Source organism: Halyomorpha halys, unplaced genomic scaffold, assembly GCF_000696795.3.
Source record: "Halyomorpha halys isolate HHAL.00 unplaced genomic scaffold, Hhal_1.1 Scaffold441.1, whole genome shotgun sequence".
NCBI lineage: Eukaryota > Metazoa > Arthropoda > Insecta > Hemiptera > Pentatomidae > Halyomorpha > Halyomorpha halys.
In genome coordinates, this window is record NW_027106497.1 from 1,011,199 (window position 1) to 1,036,777 (window position 25,579).

General features: G+C 31.8%; 1 protein-coding gene across 1 annotated transcript in view; it reads left to right on the forward strand.

Annotated features, from left to right (window-relative positions):
* The window catches only part of LOC106682763 (uncharacterized), a 76,657-nt gene that overhangs the window by 8,742 nt on the left and 42,336 nt on the right, over positions 1-25,579 (forward strand). The window lies entirely within an intron of this gene.

Here is a 25,579-nt window from a genome sequence, read left to right on the forward strand (position 1 = left end):
ATACAACATATCGTTAGGAAGCTCAATGTCATAGAATGTAAGAGGTCTATTTGCACCTCATATTTTTTTTTTTTTTTTTTTTAGGTATCCAAGAGGCTCATCCATTACTTAAATTGAACATCTATTGTGATTTCGGTTTGTTCAATGCTCAATTTCACCCGTTTGTTCAGTTAACCGTTCCGGATATCAGAAACAGCTAAGATAATATACAGATCCTTATCTCCCTTGATTTTGTCTATTTCTTCTTGCTTCCTGCTGAGCATCGGTTTAACTTCGGAATAACAGTAACGGGGCCTTTTAGTCTAGATCTATAGCAACAGTTCATGATCGGTTAGTTTTTCCCTTGTTTTAATTATCGTTAATAGAGAGATTCGTTCTGCCGATCCTGGACGTTGGCTTTAAGAAATTAGAAATTTACTAAAAACAGATTACTTTTTTTTTTTTTTTTTAAAAATATGAATTATTGGTTTTAAATTGTTACACTGCCATCCAGGTCTGCTCTATAAACTTCGTCAATTCCTACCCCCAACATATTTCCTTATAATCCGCTCCTACCTCACTGATAGAACCTTTAAAGTAAATCATAACCTAGCCTACTCATCTCTCTTTTCTCAGTCCGCCGGTGTTCCTCAAGGTAGTATCTTAGGTCCCATTCTTTATACGGTTTATACAGCTGGCATCCCAACCCACCCTAACACAGTGCTAACAACATACGCTGATGACACATGTATACTTTCTGTAAACTACGACCCAACTAATGCATCACAAACACTTCAGGCACACATAACGTCTATTGAAGAATTGTGTAAAAACTGGAGAATCAAAATAAATCCTGAATAATCCCACCAGATCACCTTTACTCTCCGTTGTAAACCTCTGCCCTCCTGTCCTACAGTATCCTTTCTAGATACACCACTAACACCTGTTGAACAGATTCGATACTTAGGACTCCATCTTGACAAGAGACTTACTTGGAATCCACACACAAGACTGAAACGACAAGAAACTGCTCGTAGATTCCGATTGCTACAACACTTACTTGACAAACGCTCTAAACTTCCCATTCACTACAAAAAATTAGTATACACTACAATAATCAAACCAATTTGGACATGTGGAATTGAGCTCTGGGGCTCCACCAAACCATCAAATTCTTCCCGCATCCAATCGTTACAATCCAAAATCCTACGTAAAATCCTTGATGCTCCTTATTACGTCACAAATAAACTCATTCATAAAGACCTTAACATCCCATTCGTTGCAGATTTGACCCAAAACAGATATGCGTCTTTTTATTCCAAACTCCTTAACCATCCTAACCCATTAATTCTTAACCTTTCATCCTTAACAATCCCTGATAATCCTCCGAGGTGTCTGAAAAGAAGATGGCCACGGGACCTTCTAGTTTAAATTAATGTTTGAAGTACCACCAATGGGTGGTTCCTTCCCAAGATTTTCAAGTGTATACGAAACATACTACATATTTACCTATTGTATTATTTTGTACAGTTGTAAATTACAATAAATAATTTTTAAAAAAATTGTTACGAATATTATAAAAGTAAAATTTATTTTTAAAGTTTAAATACAAATTACCAATAATTTTTGTGCTTTTATTATTTTATTATTTATTTATATTTATGAGTTTTACTATTATTATATGACAATTCTCCTTATTATTTTCACTCGCCGTAACTGTAATCTCTAGGGATGATGGCGTGAGTGCTTTAGACATTTAAAAAAAAAAAATTCTAAAATGAAAAACAGATAACATTATTATCATTTCTTGGCTTTATAAATTAACTACCAACATTATTTTCGAGAAAAGGATAAAAATAATAGTGTGTTAGTCGTTGAAGTTATTTTGAATAAAAATAATACAACTAGATTTTTTTTTTTTTAATTTCCCTCAAATTCCAGGAACTGTTAAGTTTGTTCACCATCCGTTTGTGTTTTTAATATGTGATTTGTAAAGCTCCTTTTCTCTGTGTCCTTAAGAGAGGTTTATGATTATGGATAAATTGTTCATTATTAAACGTTTCTGGTTAAAATTATTCCATGCGTATTTGTAAAAAAATACCAGCAGTTCTTTAAGGAAGTCGTTAGATCCGGCCTTTGCTCTTCCTTGTTGGAATTTCCTTTTGAAATATTCTCAGGTACACGGTGGTATCATCCCGATAGATCCTCCTTCACCAAAACCGGCATTACAACGCCTGATTCGAAGCGAATTCTTCTACCATCTGGTCAGCTGTGGTCAATATTAGAACAGCTGTTATGCTTTTCCGATTTATATGGCAGAGATCGTTCTTCGTAGCTTCTATCAAATGTAGAACCAAGTATACTTAACAAACTAACTTGTGAAAAATCAAAAATATATCTGTTAAGTACTCAGGTCAATATAGTTTGCTCACCATTTCTGCCGGGAGCATAATTACCTATATTTCAAGGTTAGAATTTGTTGTTTGAATTTAAAATTTGTCTTGCGTGTCCAGGTTAATAATTTTGCACATAAATAGGCGAACGTAGTGTGTAGAATTTGATTAAATTCATATCGAACCATTCATATCAAATCTTCAACTTTCCTCCAACTTACGTTTCCTTTTAAGAATACAGTTATATCATGGAAAATACATTTGCACTTTCGTCAGTGAAGGTAGTGTATGATATTTTTGTCGATTAGTTGTAATTCCCGAACATAGTTTAACTACAGAATGGCACGGAGTAAACTTACTAAAATAGTTCATGAATCTCTAAAATATAAAACGAGAATGGAAATTTTTGTTTCTGAGGATAAAATTGTGCTTACTTCATTCATGGATACTCAGCTTCCATAACTTGCGATAGGTCATACTCTCCTCACGCACTCTCACCTGATCAGAAAACTGCCACCTCCAACGTGCAAATATTGTCAGTCCATTCTTATGATTAGACATATTTTTGAAGAGTGTACTCACTATTTCCCAACAATAAATAGAATAGGACTGACCCCAAATTTATCCGAAGCTCTCGCAGATGAGGAAGCTAAAATTACACGAGTGTTTGAATTTTTAAAAGCACATCGCCTTCTTTATAAGTTATAACTCCTCTTCGATTTTTAATTATTTTTTTTATTTCTATATTTTTTATTTATTTATTTTTTTTTTTACTTTTATCATGCCATAGGCGTTGATGACTAAGGCTAAAGGATTAAATTACTCACAAACAACACGATGAGATAATTCTCTCTTGTTTATAAGTAAAGATTCTCTTACTCATTTACTTTTTTTCATTCCCCTTACTTAGTTCGAAATATTTTGGAATGTGTAAAACTAATTTAGAAGATTTAGTAGTTTGGTAATGCATGCATGTGTGCCAGCCCGCAGCCACGGTCTGAGGAGCAGCAGTCTCACGGTTTTTTGTGGTTCAGTGAGCTTACTGTCCCTATGACCTACTACGCCATCTTCATATATCTTTTATCTCCTCTACTACAGTCCATTCATAACTAATCCCTACATGTTAGTTCTCAAAACTCTAATCTTTAGTGTATGAAGCAAATATAAAATATCCAGTGAGTGCAATTGCGTTCTCTATATTTATTATGCACTATTTATGTAGCTATTACAGACTATTCACTTTTAGAAATTCCTGTATTTTGAACTGAATTCAACAACAATTAATTTTTTTTTCCAAGCCCTCGTAAAAAATGTTTAGAATGATTTGTTCTGTTTATACTTGTTTGGTATAACATCTGAATAATTCAAGGAGCAAACATAAACTTAGAAAATATCTGTGTTCATTTGAATTGAAGACTGCAGGGGAAGAACGGCATAAATCGATCCCCCCCCCCGAAAATGAGGTGAAAACTGATTTTTATAGGGTGAACAGGTTGGTGAAACCAAAAAGTGGATAAATAATTTATTCCTAGCTTAAAACTGTGTTGAAAAAAAGTGTACAGAGGAAGAAAGGCTTGTTGTGCGAGAACGGTCCAACTTTCCGACTCCTTCCACAGAAGAAAGTGTGGTAGGAAATTTCTTCTAAGGTTTTTACGTAATTTTTCCTCGTTAATGTTTATTAGTAATCAATCTGAAGCTTAATTTTAGTTATCAAATTAAAGGCGCGGGTATTCTGATAGAATTGAAGAATTTATGGGTTAATACTATTCACTTTAAAAAAACTGTTGAAGTTGGATTTTCAAACTGTCCATAACGAAGGTAAGTTAAAATGATTTTGTGCATCAGCTAAGCAGGCTTACTCTGAAAACTAAAAACAGCTAATAAAAGGATATTAAAAATAAAATAACCACATTAGTTAAAATTACATTCTTATTAGCACTTAGTAGCAACATATTCTTACATAATTTTATTAATACTTTTATTTACTTTATTCCTAAACTAATTATTTGTTCATTGAATTTATGTTGATTTACATTAAAGGACACTACTAATGAGATTAATGTTAATTCAAAATTCTAATAAACAATTTCAACTTAATTTTTGTTTACACTGGTGGTTTCAAAGTTACATGAAATTACTTGAACCTTGTGTGTAATGGATCATTACGACTTTAATTAAGAGAAGGGAGAAGCCTGTACCATCAGTAATAGTAATCTGTTTAGTCGTTTTTCCCCTGTACTAAAGTATTTTTGGTACTTCGAGCTCTATGTCTCATAGCTCAGCTTTCATGCTCTGATGTTTTTCTATTTTTTTTTTTTTCGATTTTCGAACGTTCATGTTTGAAAGGTCATGGGATCAAATGCATCCGAAATTACTTCAGAATTATTCCATCAAAATTTCATTACGAAAAAAGAATTTTAACATGTTTAGGGGTTTTTTTTTTTTGGAAAATTTTGTTTCCTAAAAAAATTGTGAAAACTGAGTTCTTTCCCTGTTGTATTCATTTATAGTTTATAATTTTTTTGTCTACTATTAAAAAATAAAACTCATTGTTCGATTGAAATCGTTAATCGTTTACTAAGGTGTGGGTTTTCTTCCTGAATAGGTATAGTAGAATTACATCAAAATTCACTCTGGTTAAATGTCAAGTTTTGCTACAGTGCAGTCTTGATGAAATTTGGCTCAGTAAGTAAAACATTAAACTTCAATGTTATCCAAGTGAATGCAATTATTCTTTCTTTACAAAAATTATCAGTAAGCATTAGAGTAATGTCTTAGGATATGTTTTCGAGTTTAAAAACTTTAACTCCAAGTTTACTAATTCGGAAATAAGGTGTTTCTCAAATGCAAAATATATCATATAGGTCTCACATGTTTCATGTCTTCTTTAGATTTCTTTATATTCATTGTCTTTTTCCTTTAAAATGATTAATTTTCAAACTTATTTTTGAACTGAAATATATATATATATATATATTTGTGAAGATAGAAGGAAAGGAGTTTAGTTAAATGTGTTTTTTTTTTTTAAATCTAGAAATATATATATATATATATTTTTTTTCTTCTGTTTTATGTATAGTTTAATGAATATATATTATATTTCAAAATGTTCAGAGGTGCATTTTATTTTATTTTTTTTCTTGTGATCGTGTATGTGTGTGATTTAAAAAAAAAAATACAGAACTTAAGAAATCACATATTATATAAAGAAACATAAAACTGATAAGAAAGATTATAGCGTAGGTTATAACTGAAAGTACTAGTTTCATCATATGGCCTGACGTATGCGTAAAACGTAAGCAGCAAATAAAATACTGACCAATTTAAATATTGTATTCATTTTTATGATGAATAAACCAATCTTCGACTTCACAGATTATATAAGTACATATGTTTTAACTGATGTCAAAAAGTAATACACTCTCTATTACTCTATTTGACTAGTGATCATATTTTCTCTGAACTATAAAATTTGCTGTTACATAATATGAGCCTAATTAACGAAATGTTAAGAACTGTCTCTAATTCTAAAAGGGAGAAGTTCATTAGTAGTCATGCTGCCACAACATTAATTACATCGTGTAGCTTCTTGCCTAAAATATATTTTATTATTTTTAAATAAAATATTTTAAAAAAAAGTGTAATTGATTGACGTTTACTTTTTTTTTTAATCACTTAAATTGAAGAAAAACTATCCACTAGAGAAGAGGACGCCACAATTCCATTGATGGAATTACAGTTAAGTTATTAATGAAGAGATCCCTTTCAGGATCAGGATAATGTGAAATTCATCACCTTAAGGAAATTCATAAAGCCCAAGGGCCGTGAGATCTCCATTATCTATGGAGGACTTTGGTTAGCATAATCTGTTATAATCTCCTTTGTTCTCCAGCAATAAACTGACCGCTTACCTGCTCCAACTCTCCTTCCAGCAACCTTATGATCATAATATAATGCGGTTTACATAACGTACCATTAACATTTATTGTGCTTATATTGTAATTGTAGTTGCATATATGGGATAACAACATAAATTATAAACTGAGTGGAATATAAACAAAAATGTATTAAGCTTATATGATAAATGAGACATTATTTGTATTCTATGGTATTTTTACGACCATGAAGACGCTCTGTAATCTTATCTCCAACTGAAAAAGTTAGTAATAAAAATTAGAAACGGAATTGCTAAAATCTTTACGGTGTAACTCCGCGGTTATTTTTATATTATATATAATTGTAATATATATAAACCCACCTTGAATTTGTATTATATATGCCTGTTTCAAATACATGATGAGTTATCTATCATATGTATTAAAGCCTGATTTCTTACAGTCATTCTTACAGTCATCAGGATTAATAAATTTGGCTCACACCATTGGTTTTTGATTGCTAAATTCTATGCTTTCACTCGGTACTTTCATACTTATTAAATGTTTTATGAGTCCTAACTGCAAAACTTCCATTCCACTAACCCACTTTAGCAAAGTTCATATTTAATATCAAGGAACTGTAAGTTTTTAAATTGATTTTGTTTTTTTGAAATGTAGTGTTGTGCGTCTGCATGACAGTTTAAAAAATATTAAATTCTAATTTAGAACCCTTGTTTTTTGAAATTAGAGTATTTGTAGGTTAATTGCTAAAAATTTTTCTGAAGTGAAGAGTGTACGTTTTGCAATCAGATTCTTCATTTTGTGTAGTGTATTAGCTTCTACAGATATGAAGTTATCATGATTGAGACACTGATTGACAAAAAAAATCTTTTACTATTAATAAGTAGAATTTTTTTTTAATTTTTAACCATTATTACGAAATCATGACTGTTATAAATATTTAAATTAATGTTTCGCTGGTTCAAATAAATCCATTACTATCATTACAAACTTATTTTGAACATAATCAAAATGAAAACTGCTAAATTAAAAAAATAATTTATTCATCACCACTTACTGGATCTTTTCTTTCTTCAATTTTTCTCCACTGCTTCACGAACTATAAGTGAAGACTACTCGTTTGGGGTAGATATATTCCTTCCTTCTTTCGTACGTGCCTGAAAAATTATATACAGATCCAAGCACGAAAATAAACGATACAATTAATTCCATATTCTCATTTATTTTAGAAATTTTTCATGTAGTACCATACACAATTTTTTTATAACGTTGCTGCTTCGTTCCTATGGGCCGTAGTAGGATGCTGTGATATCCTCTATAGCCACAAGCTTTCCTCAATAAATGTAGTTCTTTAAATTAATGCGTTAAAACAAACCCTGTAACTTTATATATTAGAATAAATATGCTTATGATGAGCTACTAATGACCTCTATCGTATAATTTTGCCGATTCTGATCTTCCTGCATTAAACGAAATTAAATAGACACATTATTACTGATCATATAATCAAAACTATAAGAAGCCTTTTATATATAAAAAAAAAAAAGTAGTAATATATTTAAAAAAATATTTTTTGTACTAACGAAAAAATTTGTTTGTTCATTTGAACTTCAAAATTAAAAGTAACGCCAGATTGACCGATCGCGTAAGATTGACCATTTATTGAGGCAGGTTTTTGGCTATGTAAAATCGCGTTACAACTTATACATACGACATAGTAACCATGAACGTCACTCGCTCTGGAAAACTGTTGGCAATTTAGAAGAATACATTCCCGTTAAGTTATCGTTTGCGGTTCACTATGAGTAAAACGGTTAAAAAAAAAAAAAGTTAGCCCCTACTTTTGAGCAAACCTCTTTTCCCACGAGCAACTCTGTGGCCTTATCTAGATCTGGTTGCGGAGAAAAACAGTAACTTAAAGCAGTACATGGATACAGAAACTAAAAATATCGTTTAGGCTGAAGTACTTACATTTTGTGAACAGTTTAAAACTTAGTTAAAAAAAAAAAAATAGAAAACTTTGTTAGTATGAAGACATTCAACTAAAGACACATTCTGTCAAGTTAATTTTCTTTTAGTAATTGGTATCTCTAGCTTTTTTTTCATTGATTTCGGCTGTTATTAAATAAATAAGATGCGTTTATCAAATATATTTGGATGCAAAATTGAAATTTAACATGGGTGAAACAGCTGGTTTTCTCTTATAAATAAAATAACACATGTAAATTGTTATCTGCCTGTTGGTGTTTATTCTCAGCTTTTCAAGTGACAATGACTGAACTGATTTTAGCAATACTTATTCCTGCTATTAAAGAGAACTAAAAGAAGGTTTTAAACATATTAGAAGCTGGATGTCTATCCTCAACATCGAAAGTGGTGGAAGATCAACTCTTGGTATTGTGTCCGTTTTGCATAGTTAACGGCCAGGTCAGTTCTGATAGAACTTCATAGCAACAGAAGTATATTGATATATATACGCAATATTCAAACAAAATGACGGACTAACATATACAAATGCCGGTGATGTATCCGAAGGTTGCCTTTTTCCTTAACGGCACTGTTTATATCGCTCATATGAGCTTACATGGGTATCATTGGATTTTTCTTCTGGATTCACGCCATTTTCCAATTCCAGGCTCTTCTTAAATGTTTTTAGTAAATAATTCCAAAGTGATAAAGGACCGTCGCTCCCTGAAGGTCATAGTGGGCCGGGTCCGGCCGGGAAGGATTGCTTTTTTGTGTGTTATGATCTCCACTTGTGAGGTTATAACATATCGTACATCGACCAACATATTCTGTTTAATTGTCTGTTCGAAGAATCAGATAAGTAAGGCTACCACCGTGGGCGGGAGCGGAGGGTTTCACGCCGTTGTTCCATTTCAGGAGCTTTTTAAATATTGCTTGATTTAACAAGAATAAAGAATTAAGGATTTTACATTGTAAGAATTGAATAAGGAAGAATATTGTCTCAGTAATTACTGAGAAGACTCAGTAAAGTATGTATAATACGTTTCATGTATTATATAGGTATGAAGTACTAATTCTATTTTAATAAAGTGTACGAAAAAAAATTGCATTCCACTTAAGATGCTCCTTCCAACCGCATGTTTTAAATGTTAGCTTGGGTTTTAGACACGTACCAGCTGTCTTGTAGTATTTTTTAAACTTTAACCCAGTATAAAGTATAAATTAGATCTGTCTAAACCTTACCGCGGCGAGAACTGTAAATGAGGATTTGAACTATCGATCTTCTTATCCAGAGCCTAGAACCCACTGCAGTCCCCCAGTCACGCCAACCACCAGCTTTCCTTAGCTGGATTACGGATGTAGGATAATTGATATACAAGTATAATCATACCATGGATGTAGAGGGGAAATCGTAACACTTCCGCTATTATATTTTATGATGTAGGATCATCTGATTTATGGTGGTTTGCTTATATACACATATTATTTCTATTGATTAATTAATTTTACGACAAATGGTATAAGTCACAATGAGCTTAATATTATTATGTTAAATGAATGCACATAACTTTATCTTGTTGATTTTTACCATATTTTATATAACTCTATTTAATAAATTAATAACTACAAATGACTTTCTCACAACCTGCGAAATGTAGAATGCAATATAAAAGATATGAATCCAATATCCGTTGTACAATTCCTTCTTAAACCACCTTGACGAATCAAATAAGCCTTGTAGATTGTTGATTGTACCTAAGAAGCATTTAAGTCCTTATGGTCGTATAGTATCATGTCATTATAGCACTCTAGCCCTAACTAATGGAAGATTAGTAGTTGAATACATCAATTAGAGCCGATGACTTGCCTTAACGTCAGTGACACTCCGCCCGATGATCCAAGACAGTTCCATCTCCTCAGACCATTAACTTCTTCAGCAGGTGCAGCTACCGGCCGCGATACCTTTTGGGGTCAGTGACCGCTGGATCTTAACATTCCATGAAAAAATTGGTTCGTATTTAGATATCATGGCATTAACGTAGCTAGGTGCGCTGGAGAATAATAGAAAATAAAACATTACCTTTACTGATACCATTATATATAATATTATTCAATATGGATATAATAATATTCAGGAATATTATATCAGTATGTTATTAAATAATTATAATACAATCTCATAATCGATGTGGGTGACGGTAGCACCGTGGTAATGCATCTGACTGCCAACCCATAGATTGTTGTGAGTTCGAGTCCCCGGCCCTGTCCACGATTTTTTCAAGCTTATAACTATACTCATTATATACATATATAATGTAGTATACTTATACTATACTTATAACTACGCAACCTCCCCCCGGGCATTTGTGAGGCCCGTCAGCCTATGGATAGCACTCACAAAAATTGGCGTGGGACTAACGGACCCACCCTCAGAAAACCATGTCAAGAAACGCGCGATTTATTTTTTAAGTACATCGCATGAGGCCTTGGCCCGCCACAGTCTGTCGTGCTAATAAACAACAAACAACATAATCGTTACTTAATTTGAATAAAGAGTTTTAAGTTTTTTAGTAGTTTTTAGAATAGTCGTTACTTAATTTGAGTAAAGAGTTTTAAGTGATTTATTAGTTTTTAGAATAGTCATCTACTTGTTAACTAAACAAAAATGTTAGTTAAAATGTGTTTTGGTTTAGAGTTACTAGCAAACAAAAACTGAACACTTACAACATGAAAAACCAAACATGAAGTTAAAGTGTAATTATATTTAGTGTAATAATATTTCTTTATATAAGTGAAATTTGACTACTATGAGTCATTGGTTCTTATAATATCTATCAGATTATGAACTGCTAGACGCAAGACACCTGGAAATGAGAATACTCTTCGGGTGTGCCACCGAACATACATAGAATGTAGAATACATATATTATTATACAAACAAACATACATTCGGGCTCATTACAAATGATTTTACCATAATTAAACGAACACCAGAACAGATTCATTAACCTAATATCCACCTCTTGCTTATCATAGAATAAGAAAATAGTCAGAACGGCATGAATGGAAGATCTGTTTAGTTATGTGTAATTTTAAATAATTAAATCCCTTTTCGTTATTAGAAAATAACTTCATGTGTTGATTGTTTGTGCTAAGGTCATGTTATTATGGCGTATTTCTTAACTGCATCCTCTCATGTGGTTCTGTCCGTTGACTGAGAGTTAAGGGACAGTCGTGGCCATAGTTTTCACTCAGAATGGGCCGTAAGGTATGGAATGCTGGAAGTTGACAATGGAAGAAGTACGCACAACTAATTGAAACCACCGACGCACAGAGCTATCCTTTATTTATCAAGACAGAGGATCTGGAGTAGATACGTGAGAGTACGCTCCTTCTCCGTTAGGGGTAATGTCGCCCGGTTACCGCTATCTATCATTAGAATGGCTAATCGATGGTGAGGTATCGATAGGTCACCAGTGACAGGGAGGTATGTCGAGGCGCTGGCTGGCTAGGTATCTTGCTCAGTCCATTTATCATTAATAGGGTCAGTACTGTCCGTCTCTACCGTTGTACTCTCCTACATCTAATATACACAATATTCCAGAGTGTAAAAATATACAATTTTAAATTACAATTGATGAAGCCACTAATGCAACAAGGAATCAACAGTTACTTGGATATTTTTTTCATTTAGCAACTAAAACCCAAGGTTCCCTCTATGTGTAATTGTTATATACAGGAATTTTAGGCCTTGAGTTTATGTTTTTAAATGAATATTCTTTAAAAAATGAAAGATATAGCTTATAAAACTCAGTTTCATAGAAACTGGTTGGTTCCTTGTGGATTAATATATGGAACTTCATCGTATTTTCTCCCAAAATAGTAGATATATCAAATATCAAGAAAAGTTCATTTATTTGTATTTTATAAACTTTCCAAAATTCGGTATGAAAGGTTGTTTTTAAGGCAATAAAATAACATAAAATTGGTGAATTTCAGTCAAAATTATGTTAAATTAGATTTTTTTTTTCTCGCGGTTTTGGACGCTTCCAGACTCCGTCATCAAGTAATTAACCACTATCACCAAGGATTAAACTTGTTTTCATGTAGGCTCTGTGAAAATTGAAGTTATTGAAGATGATAGGACCATGAGCCGAGCCTGAAGATTTTTCTACTAGGTTAGTCCATTTTAGGTTTGTATCACACACAGCACTTCATTGAAATATACCCTTTTCGATTTCTAAATTATTCGTTATTGCTACCTCCTAGAGAAAGGATAGTACAACCTATACTTCCTAAACCTTTAAGGAATGAAACATAAATTTGTTATCTTAGCATTTAATTTGCGTTTTATGATATCATTATTTTGTTTAATAATTAATTATGAACGCAAAACAGCGAATGTTTTTCAATCAGCTGACCAAATAATCTTGTTTTGAGTCACAACTAATGATGAAGATCTGTGTAAAAAGGTAATGTATGCATTCCATTCCCGAACATAAAGATACCAAGTAAGTCCTCCAAGAGAGAAGCTCGTGGAAAATTTCTTATTCATTTCATTGCTCCGCAGGCACCCTCATCGACTAATTGTCAGAAGAACGGGAGTCGTGCCGGCTGGAGAGAGACTCGAGAAGACGGTAATTCCTCAAGAACGGTCCGTGATCAGAGGACCCTATTTAGTGGGAGGCCAGGAATTAGCGAGTACCGGATTACTGAGCGAACAAGTGGGTCACCCGGTGAAGGGATTTGGAGGATAGCCTACGGGTGGAAGTTGTCGTGTTCTGTAGTGGATGTCTTCTGTCAGGTGTTTCGGATATAGTGAACGACAAAAAATGAAGTCATTATAACTTTTAATAGTTCTATGATCTTTCCAAAACTGAAATAATAAAGTATTAATTTGAAATAAAAGAAATATATAACAAAAAAAAATTAAATTTGACAATTATGGAGCATAAAGAACTCTATTACGGCTCATTAAATATACTATACTGTAGTGGATATCTTCCAAGAGGTAGATGTTTATATATTTTCTAAGATAAATCACAAAATGTTGATTTTTATTTTCAATATATTTAGCATTGTAGCAAAAATAACTGAGTGGTTTAGTTTTTTATTGAATATTTATTGACGGTACTAGAGTTTGGCGTATACCTGATATAGTTCAATATCTTTTTTTCAAGGACATTTACAGTACCTGCAGCATGGTTGAGGCAAAAATTGGATTTTTTAAAAACAAATCATGAGATAACTATTTAAAAAAATAAACAAGAATAAAATGTAATTTTGATGGGAGTGAACACAATGTTGAGCGTTTTATTGCTTAAAATCTTTATAATTTACTAATTGAACCTACTTTTAATACTCTTGCAACAAAATTAAAAATAAATTCTGACCTTTTTCGAAAATATACCATATTACTTCTACGCACCCCCAGGGAGTATTAAACCTTTTATCATTGTCTTTTTCAAATATTTTAAAATCGGAATCCATTAACAAAATGTTGTTTACCATTACTTCTAGGTTAGCTTGCAATTTTACAAAACTATCTCATAAATTTAGTTTATATTAATTAAAACTTGTCAGAATTATTATAGATAGCTGTACTTTTTTAAAACAAAAAAATGTATTATGTTCCCAAGAGCATCGATTTCCACACCGAGGTATTTCCCCGATTTCCCTGGATCTGTATCCCACACCGGCCAATATCTCCATAGCCTTTCCCCTACGGCAATCAGCCCACCCGTAAAATCCCTGACCTAACTCCACAGAGGATTAGAAGCAGTGAGGATCCACCGTATCCAGAATGTCCCAGTGACACTGAAGGCGGTTCGACACAGCCGAAAGTGTCCCCTCCTCACTTTCTGCTCTAATAGCGTCCAGTCACCCTCCGCTTTCTATCGATAGGCGATTTCTGTATATTCTTTGATATGGCCTATCTCTATGGTAATTCGATAGGCTTAGGTTGTAAGTAGAGTCAAATCAACTCTTCAAAGAATCCTGAATTTATATATTTTTTTCTCTAGGCCAAAATTACTAAATAAAACTCTGATCGTTCTTTGATTGACATTTCCACCTATTATTAATCCAATACATAATGAAGAAACACATTTTTTAGTTGTAAACTACTTTCTTATTATATTTATTGTATTAATCTGTGTTAAGCTTGGTTTTCATCTCTTCATCACTCCCTCTCTTATCTCTCAACAAATATCCCATTATTTTATTTCTAATAGCTTATTTCTTCCCTGATTATTAAAATAAGTTTTGAAACTTTTAAAGCTTATGTAGTATATTATAAGTTTTGCATTAATAAAATTCAGAAATGAGCTCGGGGAAAAGGCTCTACAGAGTCCTACTACTACTTAATTAATAATAAATGTTTATCAACTGTTAATAAAAAATGTAAACGGGGCAGTGGCTCTACATTACCCGCAACACAGAAATCCGCAATAACAAATAGGTTTAGACTGGTTTTAGTACGTACATTGTCACCATTAACTCTCCATATACAGAATAATCAGCTGGTTTCTTGATTTTCTTTTTTAAAAAAAGGAACTTGAAAAAATAATTTAAAAAAATGTATTTATTTAAATTTACCTGAAATAAACAAAAATAAATGAAAAGCCTGTAACTGCTACAACGCATGATGGGTCCTACTTTGTAAGGAAGTACTATTTCTTGAACAAAGGTTGGGCAATGAAGTGATTTGACTGCCGAACCCAATTGCTTGACTCTCAGCTACAGTAAAATAATAAATAATTATCTGCCTCAAACGCATTCAAACTCGGGCCAGGGACGAACCAAGCGCTTACAACTTGTTTATTTACTACACTATTCACACTGAAAAAGGTTAAATAGTAAATATGAACTGAAAGGTGGAACATTATAATAATTATGGAAAAAAAATTGTAAAAACCTAATTTTAAATTAAACTGAACTATTAAAAAATATTCTAAATACAAAAAAAATAATTGATTGACTTACTAATTAATAATGAATTAATTACTAAATAATTATCATTAATAAATAATTGTCTAATGGAATAGATTATGTTTTTATAAATTCTGAATTTGATTAAAGCATATGCTTTAAGTGTCTCCTGTAATCCTGTAAATTTGGAGACTTTTTTACTGATATTCACATGCAAACTCCTGAACGGTATCTCACCGGGAAAAAGCTATCTTTTTGCTGGTTGCTGGAGTTGTATAGAGAAGCGTCTTGAGTTTAGCTCTAAGAAAAGTTGTGGAGACAACGACTATGACATGCGTTTATGTTAAACCAGTTCTTACCACAAGAGCAGTCTGTAGGACATGTTAAATGAACATGGTACTTGGCCGAACTATTTTTTATGTTATCGATATGCACGCCGATTCCACGCAGAATTTAATGATTTTTTTATAATACTTTTTATTTATTATAACGTTATAGGCTAAGAACAAAAAAAAAATCCCTATATTTTTTGTCAAAAGTTTTCTCTAAGTTTGATTGCAATAGTTTTCGTTTTACCCTTCGATGTGAGTCCTCTATTTCTAGAAATTAGGTCTTTTTTTTTTTTTAATTTAAATACATATATTTATTTATTTTGTTTTAAGTTCCAATTGACCGATATTACAGACTATTGGCCTCCGAATGGTTCTGCAAATTGGAGACCGCTAAACGTTGGTAACTTCTTCACTATGGCGGAGGTCACGTAATCCAGAAGGGCGGTGTTCTCTCTTCTTCGGCAATTTCCTCAGTTTCTTTATTTATATTGGTTTAGTCAGCCGTTTTACCGCCATTATAGAATCTCTTCTTTCTTCTCTAATAGTCCCATCCATTTACTGCATTCTTCTTTAACTACTGACCCATAGGAAATTCGTAACACAATTGTTTCAGGAAAGAAAATGATGGATCAACATAATTTATTGGAATTTCTTTAAACTTACTTTTTATTGTCGATTTAAAAATATTCAACATTTTTATAATCGTTAGTTTCGTAAAATATTTTATAAATTATACTTTGAATCTGAAGTTTTCAGTTTTAAAAGTGTCACTTCATTCAAAATTTTCAAATTTTCAGTTATAGTTCTTGTCATGGACTTTGGTCTTATGTTATTAAATCCGTTGTTATTAATTTTAAAATTTTATTTAATATCCTTAGGTAGGTAGGTACTAAATTCTATTTAGTATTTATGAAAATACCTAATGGGTTCAAAGTTACTTACAATTTGATTATTTTTTTTTTACATATTTATTGGTAATAACCAGCTTTTTTATTTCCGTAATATTGATTGAATCCAGAAATTCTATAAGTCAAGCAAATACTATAATTACTCTTATTGTATTGATATATCTTGTATTAATGATAAAAGATAATGTGTCTTAATTTACTCACATTTAAATTAAAAATATTTTTACATATTAGTGGGTAATGACCTGCTTCCTTGGTTTTGTAATATTTATTAATTTTACACCCCTTAGATAAAAAAAATTAAATCAAATACTATAATGACCCATACTGTCTTAATTGGTTACAGAATAGGTCCAGAGTCAGTTAAATTTTCATTATTAGTTGTTTGGGGTTTCCTTGGACCTTCATGATTTGACCAGTACTGTAATCCAAAAGTTTGGTTTTATATATTTTCTCTTATAATAAAAAAAAAATTCCATTTAGTTTTTTACAAATATTGTTTATTTTTTAAACTATTATAATGTTATATATAGTTTTGTTCATGTATAAAGGAATTTTTTTTTTTAAGTTTTCAAAAAAAAAAGAAACGCTGAGGTGTTTTGCCTTTAAAGAGTGCCACTCTGGCCCTCCTATATTGCTTTTCGTTATAAGTACTGGTCACGTGAGTACGTTATGGCATGTTGGACTTCTTGCACTTCAAATCTAGTGGAATTTCAATGTTGATAGAATCAGGACTGATGATCTAGGTATGAACCAATTCATATGACATGCGTTATTGTTCAATTATTATATAAGTAAATAAAGCAAACACAGAACGAAAAATCTAATGCGGTGCGACACATCACAGTGATTTTTGGTAGATTGGTGGGCTTGTCAGTTTTGAGAAGAAAAACATAAGGCCAGGGAAGGCGCCCAAAAAACATGTTTTTCCGTTGAAAGTTCGAATTCGATATTTTTCACGATGGCAATATTTTCCCTTACTATACTTTCCATATATAGGTAAGTGGAAGTAAAAAAGAGGTTTTTTTTCTTATATAATTAAAATTAATTTATTAAAAAATTTTAAATTACAATCAAAATTTTACTGTCATATAATTTTTGTTTCTTAAATTATATGGAATTACTTTTTTTTTTTTTTTTTATTTATTTATTGATATTTACAACTGTATAAAAAATACAACAAGTAAATTTGATCATAATGACATAATGATATGATACAGGAAGCAAGGTTAGAAACTAGTGGGTTTGGGTGGTTAGGGAGTTTATTATGGAAGGAATAATATCGGGTTCTGGCTAGATTGGTTACATAAGGAACATTTAGGTCTGTATGGGTGGTTTTATTAGTAAGAAAATAAGGAGCATTGAGGATTTTACGAAGGATTAAATGAAATTACTAAAGAATAATAAATGCCTAGTGGAGTAGGTAGTGTTTGTGTTGTTCGATCATTTTGATTTTTGCAGATCGATATAAGCGAAGTTGTCGCTAGAGACATGGTCAGCAGATGTTCCAACGTAACACCTTTACCTAAGAAGGTGCAACGGACCGGTTGCCTGATGACCTCTCTGTGTGACGGTCTATAGACATTGTGGCATTGCTGCATTTATCAATGAAATCTTCTTCTATTTTTTTTTTTAAATGATAGTATATTTTCATGGTTCAGATAAGTATGCAAATAAGTACATACTTTCAATAATTTTACAACATAAATTCGAGTCTATAATTGCAGTTGTTTTAACAATTTATATTTTACCACATATAATTTAAGAAAAAAGATTGAGATTTTTCTTAGTTGAAATCTTCTTAGGATTCCTTATGATCAATAGATTTTATAAAATTCCATAGCCCTCTATTTTTAGGTACCACTTTTTATGCATTGGACTCGATGCTCTCACCATTCCTTGTAAAGGTGGTCGCTAACGACAACTCCACTAAAACCGTCTCAGGCCAACGTGATGTGTGAAATCCTGTTTAGATTTTTTGATGTAATATGAACGGCTGAAATTCCATCAATTCTTATCTGTATCATGCTAGACCAAAATCCACTCACTCCAACCGTCCGTGGCTGTGAAAACTTGAAATAACTGTTGGAGTAGAAAACTTGAATTAATTGTTTATATATAGTGCCTCTACAGCTAGAAGAACTTTAAATAATTTAATCTTTAATCCATCCAATTATCAATTATATTAAAAAAAATCTGACGTGTGCCTCTTACAGCTTTCACTTGCCACTCTCTTTCCAGATAAAATTAATCCTTGTACATTTCAACAGCTATCTATTTATTATTAAGGATGACAATACTATTATCATAACAACTAAACACTTTAATAGTAATTTAGTGTAGTAGTGTAAAATGTAAAATAAAGTTTAACACAAACACAACTTAATAGTAAAAAGGAATTGTGTCATTAATATTGATATTTTTATAAACATTTATGTTTTATATTATATGATATCAATTTATACCATTTTACAGTAAAAATAAATTGTAAGATATTCATTCCTTTACCAATTTTTGACTTATTTTATGCTTTCCTTATCGTAAAATTTAGCTATATCTTATTTAGACACCAACAACAAGTTTTATTATTATTAGTATAAAACAGTATGAAAACTATTAAAAATTGTCCAGTCCATATTTCTTTTCTATCAGTTTTCCACACTTACGAACAGATAGTCGTTCCGTATCGTTCTATTTTTTACCTAAGGTCGTTCCACGTTCCATTAGGCATGGATCGGTTGGAGTGGACCTTGATGAATGCCTTATGCACATCGAGTCATTCTATCCTACATAAATACCGGTTTACTTTCACACATTACGGTTACCAACCTATTCAATAACTATCGCTGTAACTACCCCCGGCCTACCGTTAGCTAGCAAACAGAGCTCTCCCACGGCGGTAACTTGATTTCTTATATCGGGAATCGGACTAAAAACATCGATAAACTCCTCAGAATCGGATATCGATGAGTCATCTTCTCGAGGATAAGGTTCGTAACGGAGTTTTAGAAGAACCGCTGGAAATGGATCTCAAAAACACCGATTGAAACCTTTTTCAATCATTGAAAAAAATGAATGAAATTGTGTAAGTTATGCCGTATCCTGAAAGACTCTTCTCTGAATGAAGCTCTTTTTGAACGTTCACTTTCTTTAGCTGTTACGAGCTGACTTTGTTATGGTCATCCGGAAGATTTATTAACTTTGAAGAATTTAAAAATATATTTCAACGTCAATTGATATATGAAGTGTAGAATTTCAAAATCAATCAAGTTCATATTCCAATTTATATTTTTTTTTCTTTTAAATTTTGTATGCTAAATTATCATGAGGTGAAAGTATTTCTTTCAAAATCGGATAAATCACATTTGATTAAGTCTTGAAGTATGTAAATGGTCTAGTATCAATTTTACATAAAATTACAAATAACTACTATCCTGAAGCCCTGGACTAATGTATATGGAGCACCTTTGTTCACACATTTGTCAAAGAATTGTGAAAGATAATTTGATACTGTAGAAAAAAATACAGCGATGTTCATTTAAAATATTAGTTCACAAAATGGAAAACTCCTCCACAGCTTGCGACTTTCGGAAAATGAGATCTATAAAATCATATCTAGCTTGTCGGCTCCTCACTCACTCTGACAATTCATAAAGCTTACAAAGGTGGTTACTACGCATTAGGTCGAAAAACATTGGACATATGTCCGAGAGTTCTTAATAACGTGCCCTAGGAGCCAAGGAAAAATATTTTAAATAATTTCAGACATTTTTATATTATTGCACTCGACCTTTGCTCTACATGTATTTAATGGTTATTAAATGACAACCACACTTTGTGTAGATTTAGGAAAAAAGATTTTTTATTGTATTAAATGAGTTTATGTATAAAAAAATATTACAAAAACCAAAATTCCCTTCCAGTAAAGTAAATAAATTATAACAGGAGATATAAAATAAAACGTTTTAGAAATGTCTTTATTCTAAACTGCTTTATATCCTATAGAAGAGTATGAATTTTAAAATATATTCAAATGGGCTGAATCCATTTTAGTTTATACTTTATTATTTTATTGTATTTTTTTACCCATTATTATTTACTACAATTTTTATTTCTAGTTGATATGTATGTATGGGATGATAGTGTTCTTATTTCCCTAATGCCTTTTGTCCTTGAGTGTGGCAGGATATTTTATTTCAATAAAAGTTAAAAGTAAAAGGATACCATTGCGAGAAGTCAATATTCTAAGGATTTTTTTTATTTTTATGAAAATTTTTATTTAATTATATCATGTCTTATTTAACAACTAAGAGACACTAAAAGCAAATCTAACTTGATTATTTTGTAAACAAAATGTTTTGGTTCACTTTACTGGCTGCGATTTGTGGTTTTTGCAATATTTTGTGTACTTAAACTCATTTGTCACAATAAACAATCTGTTGTCCTTATTCTACAAAAAACCGATTGGTATGTAATAACCATTATGCATACAGAGCAAAGACTACTTACGATAATATAAACAATATCTAAAATTATTTGAAATATTCTTCCCTTATTTTTATAGGCTCCCAGAGTGCATTGGACACTTGTCTAATATTTTTTGACCTAGTATCACCAAAAAATATTTCCTTGAAATCTGTGTTCCTATTTGACCAACCTCCCTTCGTTAGGCACTCATTATTATTTTATTGCTTATCGTGGAAGCAATAAAAAAAAGATCAATTTGATTTATTTTAGTATTCAGACAGTCAACACTCTTTTAGGGCAGAGCTGTAGTTATATAAGTGATAATTACTTAAAAATAAATGAATTATGAAAAATAAATAATATTTATACTGTTTGTTGAAATAAAATAATTTGTTTACCAACTCAAAGGAAGTGGTGGTGAAGGAAGCTATATTGTGTAAATGATAGACTTTTTTTAAAAACTTTCTAATCATATTTTATAGTTGAGATTACTTTTGAAATCAGTTATTTAGATAAATAAGAATTATGAAGCGGGTCAGATTCTGAAGAATCATTCTCGATTTAATTAATGAGTCAAAAAAGAATAACTCAGTATTTTTCTTGCAAGCAAAGAATTATTTTACAATAACAAATAATTCAGAATTCTATTATGCCAAAGATAATACTTATTTAAATATTTTTACAATATTAAGTGTTAAAGGTAAATAAAATCTCTTTGAGTTTTAATGCATGCCAGAGGTGCTTTGAGTAAATACCTTTTTAGAGGTTTTGTAGTCTAAAGGGAGTATATTCTCTCTTTGGGAGATATAAAGGAGGGGATTTGGATAGACTATGTAAATGTAAATGAGTGTAAGGGAGAGACTTAACATTAACGGTGAACCTTTCCGTTCCGATTGTAGTCCATTTAATTCAGGGTTCTTTCATGGAATGCCTTAACGAGACCAATTACTGTTAACTTGGGCTATCTTATCAGCCCCATAGTAAGCGGCCGATCGGTTGATACTGGGCTTTCTGCTTCTAATTGTTCTTTTTAAGTCATTAATAAGTTTGTATTTACTCAAAAGAGTTCAAGAGTCAGAAAGAGAAAATATAAAATTACCTTAAATACAACGAATAAATCTATTTTTTTTTTTGCTTTTCTTCTAAGCCCTATGGGTGCGTGGGATTGATATCATGATAGGAAAACGGGTTGAGGGTAGCCTCTTTTTCTGCATTGGTATTAGTGCATTTGAAGAGGGAGCTGAGGTAATAAGACCTTTAGGAAAGGGTAGTAGTTTGTGTCAGTCTGATGGTGACGGGGCTCACCAGGTTTGTTGAGTCAGAAATAATTTAGTTACTTGTCCTCAGTCTAGACTGAGGCTGTTGTGGGTCTGCCATATTTGTGACCGTCCTGTCAGAGTCAGTCTTGAATAATGGGTTCGTACATCACTGGAGGCTATTCAAAAATTTGATATGCCTCCTCCTGGTAAATTATATCAGTCGGTAGGTCGTGGTATGATACCCGTCTTAGCTCTTTGTAGTGAACTATGTCTTACTACACTTCTGATAATACTGCTCTGACACTGTTGAAGCTTGGTGCTTTGTTGGTCAGCATAGGTGCTACGTAGAGCAAGGATGGCCTCAGCACAGTTTTGTGTGTTATATTTAGTAAATATAGTGGTTTGACGTTGATATTTGATAAATATTTTCAAATGGAATATATCGAGAATTTATGAGCTAGTAAGCGCATATTGCAGTACTTAGTATATTTAATAATTCGATTTATTTATTTAAAAAAAATCTTTTTTTTTTTTTAGTGAATATGTTATAAATCTAGGTTGTCGAATTGAATAATTATGACGTGATTGTAATAAATTCTCTTTAGACATCTGATTTGCTAGCTTCAACTAAACTGAAACTTTATATAACTTAAAATTTAGTTATTATTCATAGAATGACATTTAGGAAACTATCATCAACCTGTATCATATTTATACTTTCAAGATTCATATTCTTTATTTAACCTTATTAAATCTAGTAAGTCGTATATAAAGTATCATTCTTATTTTATTCTGGTATTTATTTATTTTTTTTGTTTTTTGTGGATTTGTCATAAAATTAATGCACATCTTAATATTTCTAATTCCGTACCATAAGTACTAATCAGTGTTTATGTAACCCTATTTATTATTAGTTATTAATAATTGTTGGATGTTATAAGAAATGTGCCCTCTTCTTAACATTTAGGTGTCATAGAATTTAAGGTGTTCAATCAATTTCTTCATCATCGTCTCCTAAATATTTCAGAGGATATCGTGGTTTGATACTAAAGAAACAAAAATTGATGCGGTGTGCATCACAATACCTGCCAGTGTTAAGTTAAAATTAATCTTTTCATGTTTCGAAACAACAATTTCTTAATAATTCATGACGGCAATATTCTCTCTGAGTATATTTAAAGATATAGGTTAAATAATTTATTTATTAAGAAGAGGATAATAAGAATGATGCGTGATGATATTTAGATTGAAAGGATTTAAGTCTTTGGACAACAGATTTTGTACGTGAAATAACAGTTGTGTCCAGATTAGTTTTAATAAAACTATATAGAGTCAGTTTGTTGGTTTTTTATAATTTTTAAGTGTTGCTAAAAAAACCATGTCGTAAAGTTCATTTTAGCGAAATGTTTTCCAACAACACTCCAAGTGTCCAAATAAAAACCTTAGTACCTAATTCCTTTTTCTTGTTGCGACAACTTAATTCAATCTTTCTAAATAATATAATATCTAAATAATGTATTTCAATTGATAAAACTAAATTTTCTCTCTTCTTAGATATATTTTATTTGTATGATGTTTAGAGAGAGAGAATTTTATCATTATTTGTCTGGTTGATGACTTTTTTATGAACTGAATGTGTAATAGTGAATACTACCTTGAATTATTTTAATTAGGCGCATCCTTATAAGCTGATTGGAAATCCTACAGATATCAACAAGTTGCTTCTTCTGGGAGCCATGTTCTTGCAAAAGGATACCTTTCTTGAGGATATCTTTCTTCTGGAGAAAGTATATCTGAGGAGAAAAATACTACTCGTGACGGATATAAATCGAAACAAATTGATCATTTGATTGAAAAATTTTTAATTATGCTGTAATTAACGAAGGAAAATTTTCCAGCACTGAAATAAAATTTGATAACTTTGAAAACGCGGATTATACTTGCCATAAAATTACTTCAATCTCAATCAAAGTAATCCATACTCTGTGACAGGCCTAGGCAAAGATAAATTGGTTTGTTTATTACTTATAATTTTTACATGGACCTTAAATTAATAGGTTTATGGACACCCAAGGGTCAAGGGTATTACGCTTAAGAAACTAGAATTCTGAATTACAAGCAAGGGTTCTCTTTCAAAAGCTTATTGTCAAAAATTAGGCCATAAGTTTTAAAAGACACATATGCGTCTATAAACGAAAAAAGTCGAAAATTATTCCATAATTCTTAAAATCTCTTTTGAGGAAACTACCTAGGATATAGTGAGCCCCTTAGAGAGACAGGGCTACAGAGCATGACTTCCGTTAGGTCGGTACCCTGGCCTGGTGAACATCGGGGCCGCCTATCGGAGTATTGTACTGTCTATTCTGGGCCGATAACGTCTTCTATGACTCCGTCTACGGGTGTAATGGTCTTCCTTTAGGCATACGCCTAACAGTTATAGATGGGCTATGGAAAAGAAGCAGTGAGACTGCTTCATGACCTTCAATATGAGTTAAAAAAATTGGGTCAGGGTCGTGATATAACTCTTATAATTGGTTTGCAACTCCCTGCTTTGGTTCAAGACCGCGTTACTCAGAGTTTATTAACAAAATTTTCTGAAAGGTGAGGTACAGGGTATCAATCTAAACTGACTGAGTGTAGGACTGATGCTACGTGAACCGTCAGATTGCTGATCAAAATGTAGCCTCGAAAAGGATATTCATATCTCCATAGCCCATGGTTTAGCTTAGTCCATTAATTGAACTTGAGAACTCTGTATTGTACTTAGCAATTGATTGAGGTATTCTGGCGTGGAGGTATTACTTCGAATTTACCTTAAATGTTTATCTAGCTGTCCCTGTATTTAAAGGACTTGTGTTTCGCATGTAGCCATAATTCGCTTTCCTATTTTGAAGTTATGGTTGTGATTCTACACACATGAGAAGTAATTTGATGTATTTAGAACTATATGCAGTTAAAAGGGAATATTAGTTTTCCATCATTGTGATTGGTCATTCTACTCGCCTTCGATATACAGTCTTTAGACGAAGCAGCTCGTTTCTGTTCTGGCAAAGCTCATAATCTCCGAAGGTTTATTTTTAATTATAAACACCAATCAAGACATTAGATCACTAAATTTATATATTGATTAGGGTAGTCTCTTTTCGGAGCATAAAAAATAAAGTAATAAATTTCTATATCAATATTATAGAAATTTATTTCTTTGATTTGCTGTGATTTGCATCTATGCCTAACTTCAGAAACTACAATATGTGATGTTCTATGAGAAGATTGGAATAGAAAGCTTTAAGTCACTAGGTATCGGGCCTACTAGGTATTAGGCCTACTAGATATTTGGCCTATTAGGGATCGGGCCTACTAGGTATTAGACCTACTATGTATAAATGTTCACACTTAGATTATAAATTATTTTATGCATTAGATTGCTATTGCGTCTTTCTATTTTGG